This window comes from Lathyrus oleraceus, chromosome 1, assembly GCF_024323335.1.
Source record: "Lathyrus oleraceus cultivar Zhongwan6 chromosome 1, CAAS_Psat_ZW6_1.0, whole genome shotgun sequence".
In the NCBI taxonomy this organism is placed as follows: domain Eukaryota; kingdom Viridiplantae; phylum Streptophyta; class Magnoliopsida; order Fabales; family Fabaceae; genus Lathyrus; species Lathyrus oleraceus.
In genome coordinates, this window is record NC_066579.1 from 248,148,334 (window position 1) to 248,161,311 (window position 12,978).

The following is a 12,978-nucleotide window of genomic DNA, read 5'->3' on the forward strand; positions in this document are numbered from 1 at the left end:
TAAGTAATTCAAAACATCCTAACAAATAGGCTTTCATAATGGATAGTTCTAAGTTCTTTACCCATAACAAACCACCCACATGATAGTTTCTACATTGATGGATAAGATTCCCAAGGTCATGAGCGATAATCGTATCAACACCCTGCTACATGCTAGCTATTTTATGACGAGAGTGATGAAAGATCTATCCTGGTTGGGGTTTTCATGCTAGGCAAAAAAGGAGAGGTCCTTGGAGTATAACATTATGCAACCACCAAGATGGAAATTGGTTCTAAGAGTGCTTCCCAGAGTCATGGACCCTTCATGAATCAAGTCATGCGACATGTTATATGTCTTACAATGATATCTACGAAAAGGTTTACTCTAGGGGAAATCATCATGTTAGGCACACAAGGAGATGTCCTACGAGACTTAACACTACACAACTTCCAATTCTAAACTTATGTGTTCCCTCTTCTTTTTCCAAAGCTCGGGTGTAGAGCTTTACTCATGATACCATCCTAAGATCCATAAATAAATATGACGATGAGCATATATAATGAAAAGAGAAAGCAATAAGAAAGCAAGTAAGCAAGTATAAAGAAAACAATTACATAAAGTCAAATATTTATTGCAAGGTTAATTAAGTCAGGCTTAACTCTCTCTTGCTTGGAGTTGAAGCCAGCAAAAATATGCTTAAACGCATCGTATGTTCGAACATACAACAGATTCACCATCGAACTTTATTTATTCCCGAAGGAAAGAGAAAACATCGATAAAACCCAGGGAAAGAGATAACTGGATAAGGAAGTCGGTTATGCAAGGGAAATGTATTACCACCCCTCACATCCGTTGTAATCAACGGGAACCACTTTGATTGTTCTTGCTCAAATGAGTGTTATCTAAAGGTTACTCGCGAAAGAATAAAGGAAAAAGAAAAAAATCTTAGATAAAGTGCTCGGTGAAGACTAGGGCTATCATGCCTACATATCCTTATAGTGCAATAAGGAATTTAGAGCTCAGTAGTTCATAGAACTAATGGTGGGAGGTGAAAAGAAGAGTGATAACAAATATGGTTTGAACCAAAGAATTGTATTGTTTGACTCCAAAAAAGGATGAAATTTGAACCCAAGAGTAAAACTGGCATTAACCAATGTGTGGGTAGCCCGAAGCATTCGTCACTATATGGTACGACTGAAAACAAAGAGAATTAAGTGTTTGATTCCATATCAAACGTTTCTCGGTTAGCAAGAAGACACAAGATGGAGCTCAAAGAGATGTTGTATTTGGCTAAACTTAAGGTATATCACGTGAAGTGAATGAAGGTACTAGGTTTTGAATGAATGTGGTGATTAATGGTCCATGAAGTGAATGGAGGATTGATAGAGAAAGAGTCACCAAAGTCAAAGAAATGAAGTATTTGGTAAAAGTGACTAAAAAGTGTGATTTGGAACCAAAGTAGAGGGAATGGAATTTGTACCATATAGGGAAACATACATATTGGCCAAAAAAAAGGAATAAAATGTTTGGTTTCATAGCCAAACAACTCTTGGTACAAATGCAGACTGCCGATTAAATCGTCCTAAAAGGGTATGTATGGAATTCCAAAGAAAACTGGTATTTGGTTTCCAAGAAAGTAGTATGTCATTGAGATTAACGGTTTATGATTGAAGGTAGATCATGGATTATGAAATATATGGATGGTTCCCTAAGGTGGAAGAAGAAGAATTATGATTGTGCTCGCCAAGGGTTTGAAGCCTTGTGCCTACGTATTCTCATCGTGCAATGAGAAAGTCAGAGCATTGTAGTTCGTGGAACTACGAAAACAAAGGAGGAACACAAAGAAGTGTTTGCCTAGGCAACTAGGACTTAACAAGACAAACACAACTAGAAGGGTATGATTGAAGTGATGAACAATATAACTTTTACCAAAAGACAATGGTAGCATGAGAACCCATAAAATTAAATGAACTTTGAACTGAAGAGTAAACACGCGTATTGGCCAAAAAAGAAAGAATAAAGTGTTTGACATCAAGGCAAATATCTCTTGGTTCAAATGGTGGACTCTGATTGTTTCATCCTAAAAGGATATGTATGTGGCCCATAAGGAAAATTTTATTTGGTACAAGGAATAGTATATCACTATAGGGAACAAACAATTTGATGCAATTCGAGCAACTGGGTCATTTGTCCCGTACCCAAGGATACCCTAGACAAGGATAGGAATTCTCCACTCTCATCATTCTTTGTTAGTTAAGGCTCATGGCATGCAACTAGAATTATGATTGATAAGTTGTTGATGGAGTCTTTTGCTTGGTGCACTATTGCTTAGAAAGGAGACTTGATAATCAGGTGATTTGAATTGTGCTAAAGTCTTTGAATAGAGGTGAATACGATAAGCAACTGGGTCATTCGTCCCGTACCCAAAGATATTCAGAATGAGTTAATGGAATTCTCAACTCTCATTCATTCCATATTTCTTAAGGCCCACTTCACACAATTTTGATCTTGATTGACAAGCTCTTGAAGAAACACCTTTGATATGCCTTGTATAATCCACTGCTTGATTTGTCTGGGATGCCTTGCATGAATGTCTAAACTTGAGGCATTGAGATCTAAAGCTTTTCAAAAATAGTCTTATCAAGTGATCAAGGGACTTTTGATCACTTGACTAGACTATAGGATTATACATGAATCAAAGGATTTAGTTAATCGAAATTTCTTTTGATCAACTTGAATCAAAGGGATTGAATTAAATTGAGAATTATGGTTAATCATGTACAACCTAATCTAAAGGTCAAAAACATGTGAAAATCCTAACTAGGGGACCATGCCACAATTAGGGATCAAATTAATCAATTATCAAAATATCACATGAAAAATTATCAAAGTAACCAATTATTCTAAATCAACCCCTAATCCTAAGGGAACATGAAATCTATAAATAAACCATAGGGTTAAAATGGTTAAATTATATGGAAAATAATTATGGAATTAAAACTAGAATTAAAATTCTAATTAAAATCAATCATTCTGATTATTTCTACTTAGAACGATTAATTCTAATTAAAAATTAAAATCCTAATTTTAATTAAATTCTAAAATATCTACCATATTAATTCAATTAATCCTAACTAAATTCCTAATTAGTCTAATTAATCAACAATTAAGAAAGTAAAACAAACACTAATCAAACAAAACAAAAGAATTAAAACAAGAAATGGGCAATGAAGTCCACCGGATCCAATTCCACAGGTTCATTATCCGGGCAATGAAAATGAACCTGGTCAAAGCTCGATCCTCAGCGGCGCAGACAAAATTTCATCCTTCAATCTCATGCATTCTGACTCAACTCCTTTTAATCGTTCAATGTACACTAAAAATTTTGAACCACGAAATCACCACCACAATCCTACTCTTATGCAAACCAGGTCCATGGATTCACGTTCAAGTCTAACGCATCAACCAATCCAGGCCAAGGATCGATCCTCAGCAGCGCAAACGAAAATTTCATCCTTCACTCTCACACGTTCTGACTCAAGTCCATTCAACTGTTCAATGTTTCATCAAGGTTTTTGAACCACGAAATCAATAACACACTCCTATTCGCGTCCGTCACCATCTTCATCAACCAAAACCAAAATGAAATTGCAACGCGAGATCGAGACGAATCGTAAATTGAAGCAAGAAGAAGAACTCGCTGGATTTGACACAATGGCAAGAAACATGTATCCCTATGTATGCTTCTTCTTCTTCTCGTAAACACTTCACTTTCTTCCAATCTTCTTCTTCTCGTAAACACTTCACTTTCTTCCAATCTTCTTCTTCTCACTTCTGTTCTTCTAAGCATGGTTGCGTTGCGTGAGTCGATTCTGTGTGAATGAAATACTCTACGTGAATCGATTGAGGATAAAGCCTAGCTCAAGCATAACTGGAGCTTTGATGTGAAGCTCCAAAGGGCTTCCTAATAGGGCTTTGTGTGAGGTTTTCGAGAGAGTTGTGAGAATGAGGGATATGAGGAAATCGATGGTGAAAACTATGTGGAGTCCTTGAGATTGTGATGTGAAGTACATATAGAACCTCAGCACTAACAGAGTTTGAGCTCTGTTAAATCACCCTGTGTAAATCAATTATTAACTGTGATGGTGTTAATGATTCAGTTAACTAGTTAGTTAGAAATGAAAGTTAGTTATTGGTATGTTGAATTGGTTAGGAGAAGGAGTTAGTTATGGATCTGTTATGAGATTGCCAATTGGACTCGTTAGTTTTGAAATTGTTTTTTGTGAACTGTAATTTGAACAGGTTATGTGATGTAATGTTAATTGTTGATCTTGTTGTTATAATTATGCAGTAAGCTGGTAATTTTACAGGAAGGTGGGAAGGCTTATGCAAGGCCCTGTTATCTCTTCAGATGCTTTGAGCAGGTCATTATTCATCATTCATTTGGCTACTAACTCATTTAAATTGCTACTGTCGTAAACACTTACTTGGATTAGAGTTGTAAACACTTACTTGGATTAGAGTTGCTTATGGAATGTATGATGTTAGAACTAGAAAATCTTAAGGATGTTTATAACTGCTACTATAGTTAAGTTAATAAAACTAGGTTGCTTCATATTAAACTTGGTATGTTATGTTAATCAAATGATCTTTGGCATCTTATGCTCAATGGTTTAACTTAATTAGTGATGTGTGAAAGCACTTGGGCATAATATGTGGATGTTTAGCAAAACGCATTATGATGTTAATGTCGGAACTGAGATCTTTCTATAGGTTTGGGATTCAACTTATGCTAAAACATAGAGCTGCACATTGCTCGAAGGAAATGGCTATGGAAATTATGGTTGAAATTGGATGTTTTAGGAACCTAAATGGGAAACATAGGCCATGTTAGTTTAAGTGCACTTGGGACAGTTCATTGTAGTTTGTGATTGAAATTGTCTTGCACTTGTAATTTTGGTTGAATGTAAATGCTTAAATGTTGTAATGTGAAATGGATATGAATATGATTTTCTAGTTTTTCGATGGAAACACGGATTTATGAAATTGAACGATTGGTTGTGATGTATTTGGAAATTGAATAAATGGAATTGGTATAAAAATTGATTTATATTGGAATGTATATGTGAATGAATTAAACATGGAAAAAGATGAATGACAAATATTTATGAATGGAATCTACATAAATGACTTTGTAAGTTAAATTTTGAACATTGAATAGCAAATGTATTTAAGTTTGATTCTTGAATGGTTGAATTTGGATCGAATGAATCAAAATGGAAAAGAATGATATGCCATGCTTGAATATTGGCTAAACAAAAGTGTGGATTGAAAATAATACAAATGATCAATGATGCAACAATCAAATGGACCTATAAATGGATGGTTGACTTTGGTCAACTTGTTTGACCAAAAAGTCAACAGTTGACCAATGTCAACTGTGGATTAGGGTTTTTATATGTAAGGCAAACAAGATATGATTCACAGGAAACAAAGACTAATGTTTAATTCACAATGAATCAAGACATATGTATAAGTGCTTCTGCCAATACTAAAAGACTTAAATAAATGGCCTAGGCAATGTTTGAATTAGATGAAACATCAAACATGTAGGCATGCAGAAGACGGGTGATGCGTGATATGATAGTTAAGAATCTCCTCTTAATGAATTAGGGTTTCACACAATCACTAGGTGACCAAAACTCCCTGATTAGGGTTTTAATGGGGCATACCCCTCAAACAAGGCCTTTGAATGAATCCAGATGCTTCATAAACAAATCTTAAATACACGAGCCCTCCATTAGGGCTTTGATAGCCAAGTGTAAGACCCCAATTTTGGCCCTAAGATCCCTCATGGCTTATATCATATCATATCATTGCCTCAAGGATCTTTGTGCACCTTTGCTTCCCTCCTAGTGGGTGGGTATCTTGTGAGTGTGGTTCTTGATCACCAAGCATGTATTGCATTTGTATATCATTGCTTTTCATTTGTTTACTAACCAAAAGTACAAAAATATTGTCATCTAACCATGTTACTTGCAGATGAAGCCAATTAGGTCAAATTAGTCAAAGTCAGTCATTGAGATAGATGGTGGCCATTCTTGCAGAATTTGGGCACCATGATCATTCATCAAGAGTTCATATGAGTTGTGACATCATTTTGGATCAAGATATCAAGTGGTAGGGGCCTGGAATTCATCAGAACTTGGTTCAGTCAACCAAAACCTTAGCAAAGTCAACTGTGGTCAACTGTGCATTTAATCAGTGATTTGATGGTGGGAATTGGTCTGAGAGGTCTCATTCATGTCCATATAAGCCTCATATAACATGTCAAACATCCACAGTGAAGATTTTGAAGTCAGACAAGAAATTTCCAAAAATAGAAAGTTGACCTGTAATTGGAATTTGCCAAAAATGGAAAGTCTTGCTCCTCAACATTACATCATCATACAAGCTTCAAATGAATTTTTGTCCAACATGAAAGTTGAAGATCTTGTTCTCCCATTTTCAAAAAGTCCAAGAACACTTAATTCCCATTTATGGTTGGCAAGTTATGATCAAATCATTCTAAAACATTTTTGAACTTCAAAGTGCCATATCTTCCAAACCATTTGGCCAAATTGAGTGAGGTTTTTTGCTACAAGTCATATTTGATGTGCTCTATCCAAATATTTCATCACAATTCACCAAAATTTCACCAATCAAAATGGCATTTTTTTAGTTGACTTGAATTAAAAAGGAAAGGTAAAAAAGTTGACTTTCAAAATAACCATTTCCATTGTTTTTTACCATTGGCAAATGTCCAGAAATCATATTTAGGGTATGTTCAAGGCCCATTTTCGTGCAGTCTCATGCACCCCCATGCAACTTGAATGGATTTTAGCAAATTGGTCAAAACACACTTCATTAAGCAAATTCTGATTACCATTCAATTAACCAAGCTAATGCAACACTAAACAGACTACATATACCACATTTCCATTCTGAAAAGCCCTAGCAGCCACAATACACTAAACCAGACCAAAAAACTCATTTGCTCTAAAAACATTCATCTTCTTCATTTTGAACTTTTGCTAAAAAATCTCAAGGAACTCGTGCCCTGTTGGTTGCTTCATCACCTACCAACATTCTTGGAGCATTTGTGAGCATCATTTTCCAGCTGTAAGCAAGGGATCTACCACTGTTACATCAAAGCATTTCCATGGCAGTTTTCGATTTGAGCTAGAATCAAGGTTGCTGAGCTAAAATCCTTCTTCCATTCACCTTCTGGGACCTCCTTGTACATCTGTTTCAGCTGTTTGAGGCCAAACAACCACGAATTCCATACTGCCTCTTCAAGTCAGGTAAAATTCGAATCTCTCCATTCTCAAAATGTTGATATGCTTTGGATAGAGTTTGCTTTGCTGGTCACAATGAGCTTTGAGTCATTAAAAATGGTTGCATATTGAGAGAGATACATGGATTCAAAGTTTCATATGTGAATATGTTTGTGCTTGGTTCTGCTTTGTTAGCTCGAGTCATTGAAAATGGATGTTGTAATGTTGATGTGCATTGTTTGCTGAGTTGATTGATGTATTTGTTTTCCATTTCTGGGAGAAAATTTTTTCACGATTGTTGATGATGATGAACAGTACAACGTAAACCCTAATTCCATTGAACCCAGAACGCGTTGGCTGTTTCGTTTTTGTTTTGCATGAAGAACCCCTGTTACATTGCCATGACCCAATGAGGACGCGACACCTCCTTAAGTGAAACGGTGCGTTTCACTTAAGGGAACCCTTAATTACCAAAATGCCATTCCGTGTCACATTATTTCATTAAATCATTTTATTTCTTCATTTTATTTCATTTTACATGGCCAACTTACAAAAATCATAGCACACTCAATTTTGATCCAAATTAGATGGGATTTTTTTGCAAAATGCTCCTCTTGATCTCTAGTTTTTTATCATGATTTTTCCAGATTTTTTGCATGTGTGGATTTTAAATTGTGCTAGGGTTTGTCATATGTGTCCATTTTGTGTATGTCTCACCAAATTGATTGTGAAATGATGATACATTATCCAATGCTTCCCAAATTTTTTGTGCTTAAACTAGACACATTCATGGTGATTTTGGTGTAGAGTTTGTGAATTTATCATTGCTGGTTGAGGAGATATGATTTTTTGATTAGGGGTGTGACAATTTGTGTCACACCATTGATGTCCCACTTCATGATTTTAATTACCATGCTTCTTGAACTCAAATTGATCTGAATTTTTGCATGAACATACTTGTGGATGTCTAGTTTACATGTGATTTTTTCTGGAATTATTGATGGCATTTCCTATTTGTTTGGGATTGTCTCCCCTGTTTGGTCATATGTTGACTTTTTGTGACACATGTTCTCATATGATTTGTGAAATTCTCATGCATTATTGGACGAACTTGAAATTTGACATGTGATTTGTAGACATCTTAAAGTTTGTCATGGTTTTGATCCCATTCATTTCTCATATGTTGCCACTGTTTTATGATTTATTAAAGTTGGTACATGTTTGGTTGACTTCTTTGAGCATGCTTAAACTTGCCTTGCCTTTCTGATTTTCATTGACCTACTTCCTTTGATCCAAATGAGCTGAAATTTGATATGCTTATCATGTTATGGATGATGTTTGACCATGAATTATTTGATAATTTATTGAAATGTTTGAGATTGGTTTTGAGCTAAATCATTCTGTTGACTTCTTTGAACTTCTATATGCCATGCTTTGACCTAATTTGCTTATAAAATGATGATGATGATTGATATGAACATGGAACCAATTGAGTTTGTTTCTTGATTATTTGAACTTGATTTTGGACACTTGTCACTTGCTGTTTTGATTTTCTTATCTCTTTTTGACCCTAGGCTTGTCCTAGTGGTCATGTTGCTCATGTTTAAGTTTGTTGTTTCAGGTTAAGCAACAAATACCCAAAGAGATCAATACAAATTGATTGAGCTTGATTGATTATCATGACTAACTTGTTTGTTTTGTAGGTTGCTTGGCTTACATGCTTTGAGCCTTGTGCATTGCACATTTAACTGATTGTGTTGACTGTTGATCCCTATCTTATTTTGGTTTGACTTTGAGTTGTGTACTGATTCTGTTTGACTGGTTTCAGGTACCCTTAGTTGCTTAGTTCTTTAAGAACTTGCTTTGATTTGCTTTAATAGCAATTTGCATTGAGGTATAATTCCTTATCTTCATGTAGTCTGGAAGACCTGGCCTGTTACTTGGCCAGGCAATTGTCTGAAGTCCTCCTTAAGAGGCAATGCTTGTGTGTGTTTACATTTGTCCCAAGCAGGAAAAGTCCTTTGAATAAGGCAATTGGTAGAATCCAAGAGATATGTAACCTATCTCCTACTATTCTGTGTGTCACTCACCTTGCTCACACCACATGTGTTGATGCATAGTGAGTAAAAACCCAAGATCTATCGAGTCAATAATCTGTGGAGAGAGTTCCTACTTTCTGAACTCCCACACCTTCTGATATTCAAAGCTCTCCCTGACCAGGGATAAGAGCATGAGGCACACCCCTCATATCCTTTCATCTGCTTCACCTTAGCCCCTCAATGTCAAGGTTAAGAGCACCAGTAACCCTACTCCAGTTGGCTTTAATGCCTACCCTTTTGTATGAGCCTAATTGCTTGGTTATAGTGTGTGCTGAATGCCTTTGATTGATTGATTGCTTACTTCATATGCACATGTTTGCTTGCATGCTTTATGCATTTATCATCATTAATTGCTCATTAGTGCATGATCATTCCCTCTGTCTTTATGACATATCTTTGTTGATTACCCATTGAGGACAATTGTAAGACCATTCATTGGCCATTGTTCCTATGATATGGAAGTGAGTATAAGACCATTTCATTGGCCACTCATCTTCTCTTTGCTTGATGCATTTGTTTAATTTATGTGAGGATGCAATTGTAAGTCCGTGTAATTTGGCATTTGCTTTCCTATGATCATATGTTGGAGGTTAGAGTAAGCCCAGATAGATTGGCATCTGACATCCAAGTGTTTGCTTTGTTGTTGGAGATTGGTATAAGTCCAGATAGATTGGCATCCGGTATCCACCTTTTATTTCTTTGTTGAGGAGATTAGTATAAGTCCATGGAGTGGCCTCTGATATCCAGTTCTGTTTTAGGAGATTGGTATAAGTCCAGTAATTGGCATCCGGTATCCGCTTTTGTTGCCTTTCTTCCTTTGTTTGTTTGTTATTGCTCATCGCCTATTCCAAAGGACACACTTGAGTCATCTTCAATATGATTTCAAGAGGTGAAGATTCTAGGAAGTTTTACAATCCATTTTCATCCATTCATCCCCATTATGTCCTAAACCTTTTCACACATTACTTTCAAACTTGAGATAGATATTGTGCAAACATCTTCATATTTTCAAATCAAAAACCTGGACCCAAGTCCTTGACTTTTTCAAACTCCCTTTCATAATACTTCTTTTGAATCAATCTTAATCATACTTTGACCCTACTTTCATAATCACAATCAATTAACTTCACCCATTCAATTGTTTTGGCTTTGTCCATTGTTAATCTTTTCATGCATTAGCCATAGGTTTCAATTATCATTGTGGTTGATGTAAACCTCACCCTATCCTTAGTGAGTCGACTATAAGACTTCCGTACTGAAAACAGGGTTAACCCCTCTAGTACGTCGAAGCTATCCTCGCATGGTGGATGTTGGTCTTGGTCGAGTTTTTCTCCCATTGATAATGAAGAGCCTCAGTGCTATTGTTTAAAATTGAACTCACTAACTTTTGGAAATCTTTTAGCCGAACTACGGCGTTTTGATCCTTACCTTTGATGGAAGGTACGTAGGCAACGGGTTCATCCGTTCGAACACAAAAATAATTAAATTGTATATTCTTTTCTCATCATCCCAATCATGTTTGCACAATAAATATTTCATAACAAATAACAATTTTATACAACAAGTGTGAAAAGGGCTCCCTAGGAGTACCTAGGACGTAGTGGGTGCCTAACACCTTCCCATTGCGTAATTTACCCCTTACCCAGACTCTCTGATCTTTTTATTAGTTTTCTACGTGTAAAACTTCTTAGGCTTTTGTTCGCTTTTTAGCCAGTCCTTTGGATAAATAAAAGTGCGGTGGCGACTCGAATTCATTGTATGCTTTGCTTATGGTTTAATCAATAAATCATATAGCGACGAATACACCGCTACACCAAGACAAAACCCAAAGAGCATCCATAAGTCCCCATAACCAAATCATCAAGAAATTAGGTTTTGAAAGCCCTGAGGAGTATCGTGATGAGATCTTATTAAATCCATGCCTCAAAGACCAAGTAATTAGGGTTTTACATCCCCTATGATTAGATGAATAACCAAGCCATGCCTTTAAGCTTATTCCACACACAAAACCTAGGTTTGCAATCCAAGAGCTTTAAATCTATGGTGATCAAATTATCAGGTATCAATGGATGAATGATGCACATAAATGAAGCATGGATGTATACATATGATTCCCAAGCCAATGATTGAATGAAAGGATGAAAAAGGGAAGGCAAATTTTGGGGTACCACGGCTGCCCCTATTTAATCATCCTTAACCTGAATGCATGAATAACGGGAGCTTTTCAGGTATTCTAGGTAGAAGCGGATTAAATACCAAAGCATTCGAAAATTTTCCTGTTGATCATGGTCATATGAAATATAAGGATGGAAGTTTGACTTTTATAGGTTCATCTGTTGGGATTTATCAATATTCTGTGGGGATATTAATTGCAAATGAGGAATATGATATACATGTTGCATGTATTGCATGCTTTGTTTTCATGACGTATGAATATTTCATGAGGCTATATGGATGTCATTCACAAGGTAGGGTTTTTGGCATAGAGGACACTTCGACTTGTCACTGACTGTACCAAAGAAACTGTTATTTATGAGAATGTTATGTATTACCACCACTACTGGAGATTCCACATGGTCCTTCTGGAGAGCACAAAGATATATGATCTAACCGGGCGGTCATCAAGACATTTCCAGATGTTAAGAAAAACTTTCAAACTAACGATCCTCTTCTAGGATTTTTCAGGAGGTTAAAGCAATGCATCCAGTTTTCTTTTAATGTAGTTTTTATTATTCCCCAAATTTTATAGCATTATGTGATCAAAATAAATCAGTTATTTAGCATACAAAATGCAGGAGAAATGAAAAGCAATTGATAAAAGAACTGAATTTTATTGATTAAAAAAATATGTATATACAATGCGTACGAGGATGCAAAAATCCTTAAAGAGGAAATTGAAAAAATTGAAAAAATAAAAGAAATGGCAATGGGAACTATTTTTGTATTTTTCCATTAATTACAACATTGGTTGTCATCCACTATAGGATCCGAGTCCCAATACTTCGCTTCGATTGGCGATGATTGGATCGATCTTCGGTCGTTTGAGATCTAGCTGTAGTAGGGTAGGCTAAAGGAACATAGTCAAATGCCTTTATCCCTAACTTTTGCTTTGACATTTTCTATTTTTCCGTCCACCGGGATGATCATTTTTTCCTAAGTCTCCCTTCCGGGTTTTAAAATTAGAGAGCTTTATATATTTTATTTGATACCTAACTTTTTCATGTACACCCTTGCAGCCTTCATGTATGGATTTTATGATCAGGCTCGCTTCGTGTCTATCCACGCATCTGAGCAGCACATAATCATAATTCCTCTTATGTAGCACATCACCGTTCAAGAAAAAATTGAAGGAAATTCTTCTCAAAGCTTTCTTATCAATAACGGATATACCCTCGGGATATTGTTTTTTTCCAGATATGTCCTTATGTCATAGAACTAAGGTTTATCATCAGAATCTGCCTCGATCGCTAGATAATATGTTGGTTCATCCAGGTAGTCAATATGAATATCAGGTGCTTCATTCTTCCATTTGACCTTAAACATGGATGCCAACGTTACTAGAGCGTCTGCCAACTGATTTTCTT

General features: G+C 36.0%; 1 long non-coding RNA gene across 1 annotated transcript; it reads left to right on the forward strand.

The window, feature by feature from the left end:
* The first annotated feature begins 3,159 nt into the window (after positions 1–3,159).
* LOC127129627 (uncharacterized) lies at positions 3,160–5,010 on the forward strand. Its single transcript, XR_007806370.1, has 2 exons — positions 3,160–3,717; positions 4,331–5,010. It is a non-coding gene; the product is annotated as an uncharacterized LOC127129627 (long non-coding RNA).
* Positions 5,011–12,978: the final 7,968 nt, after the last annotated feature.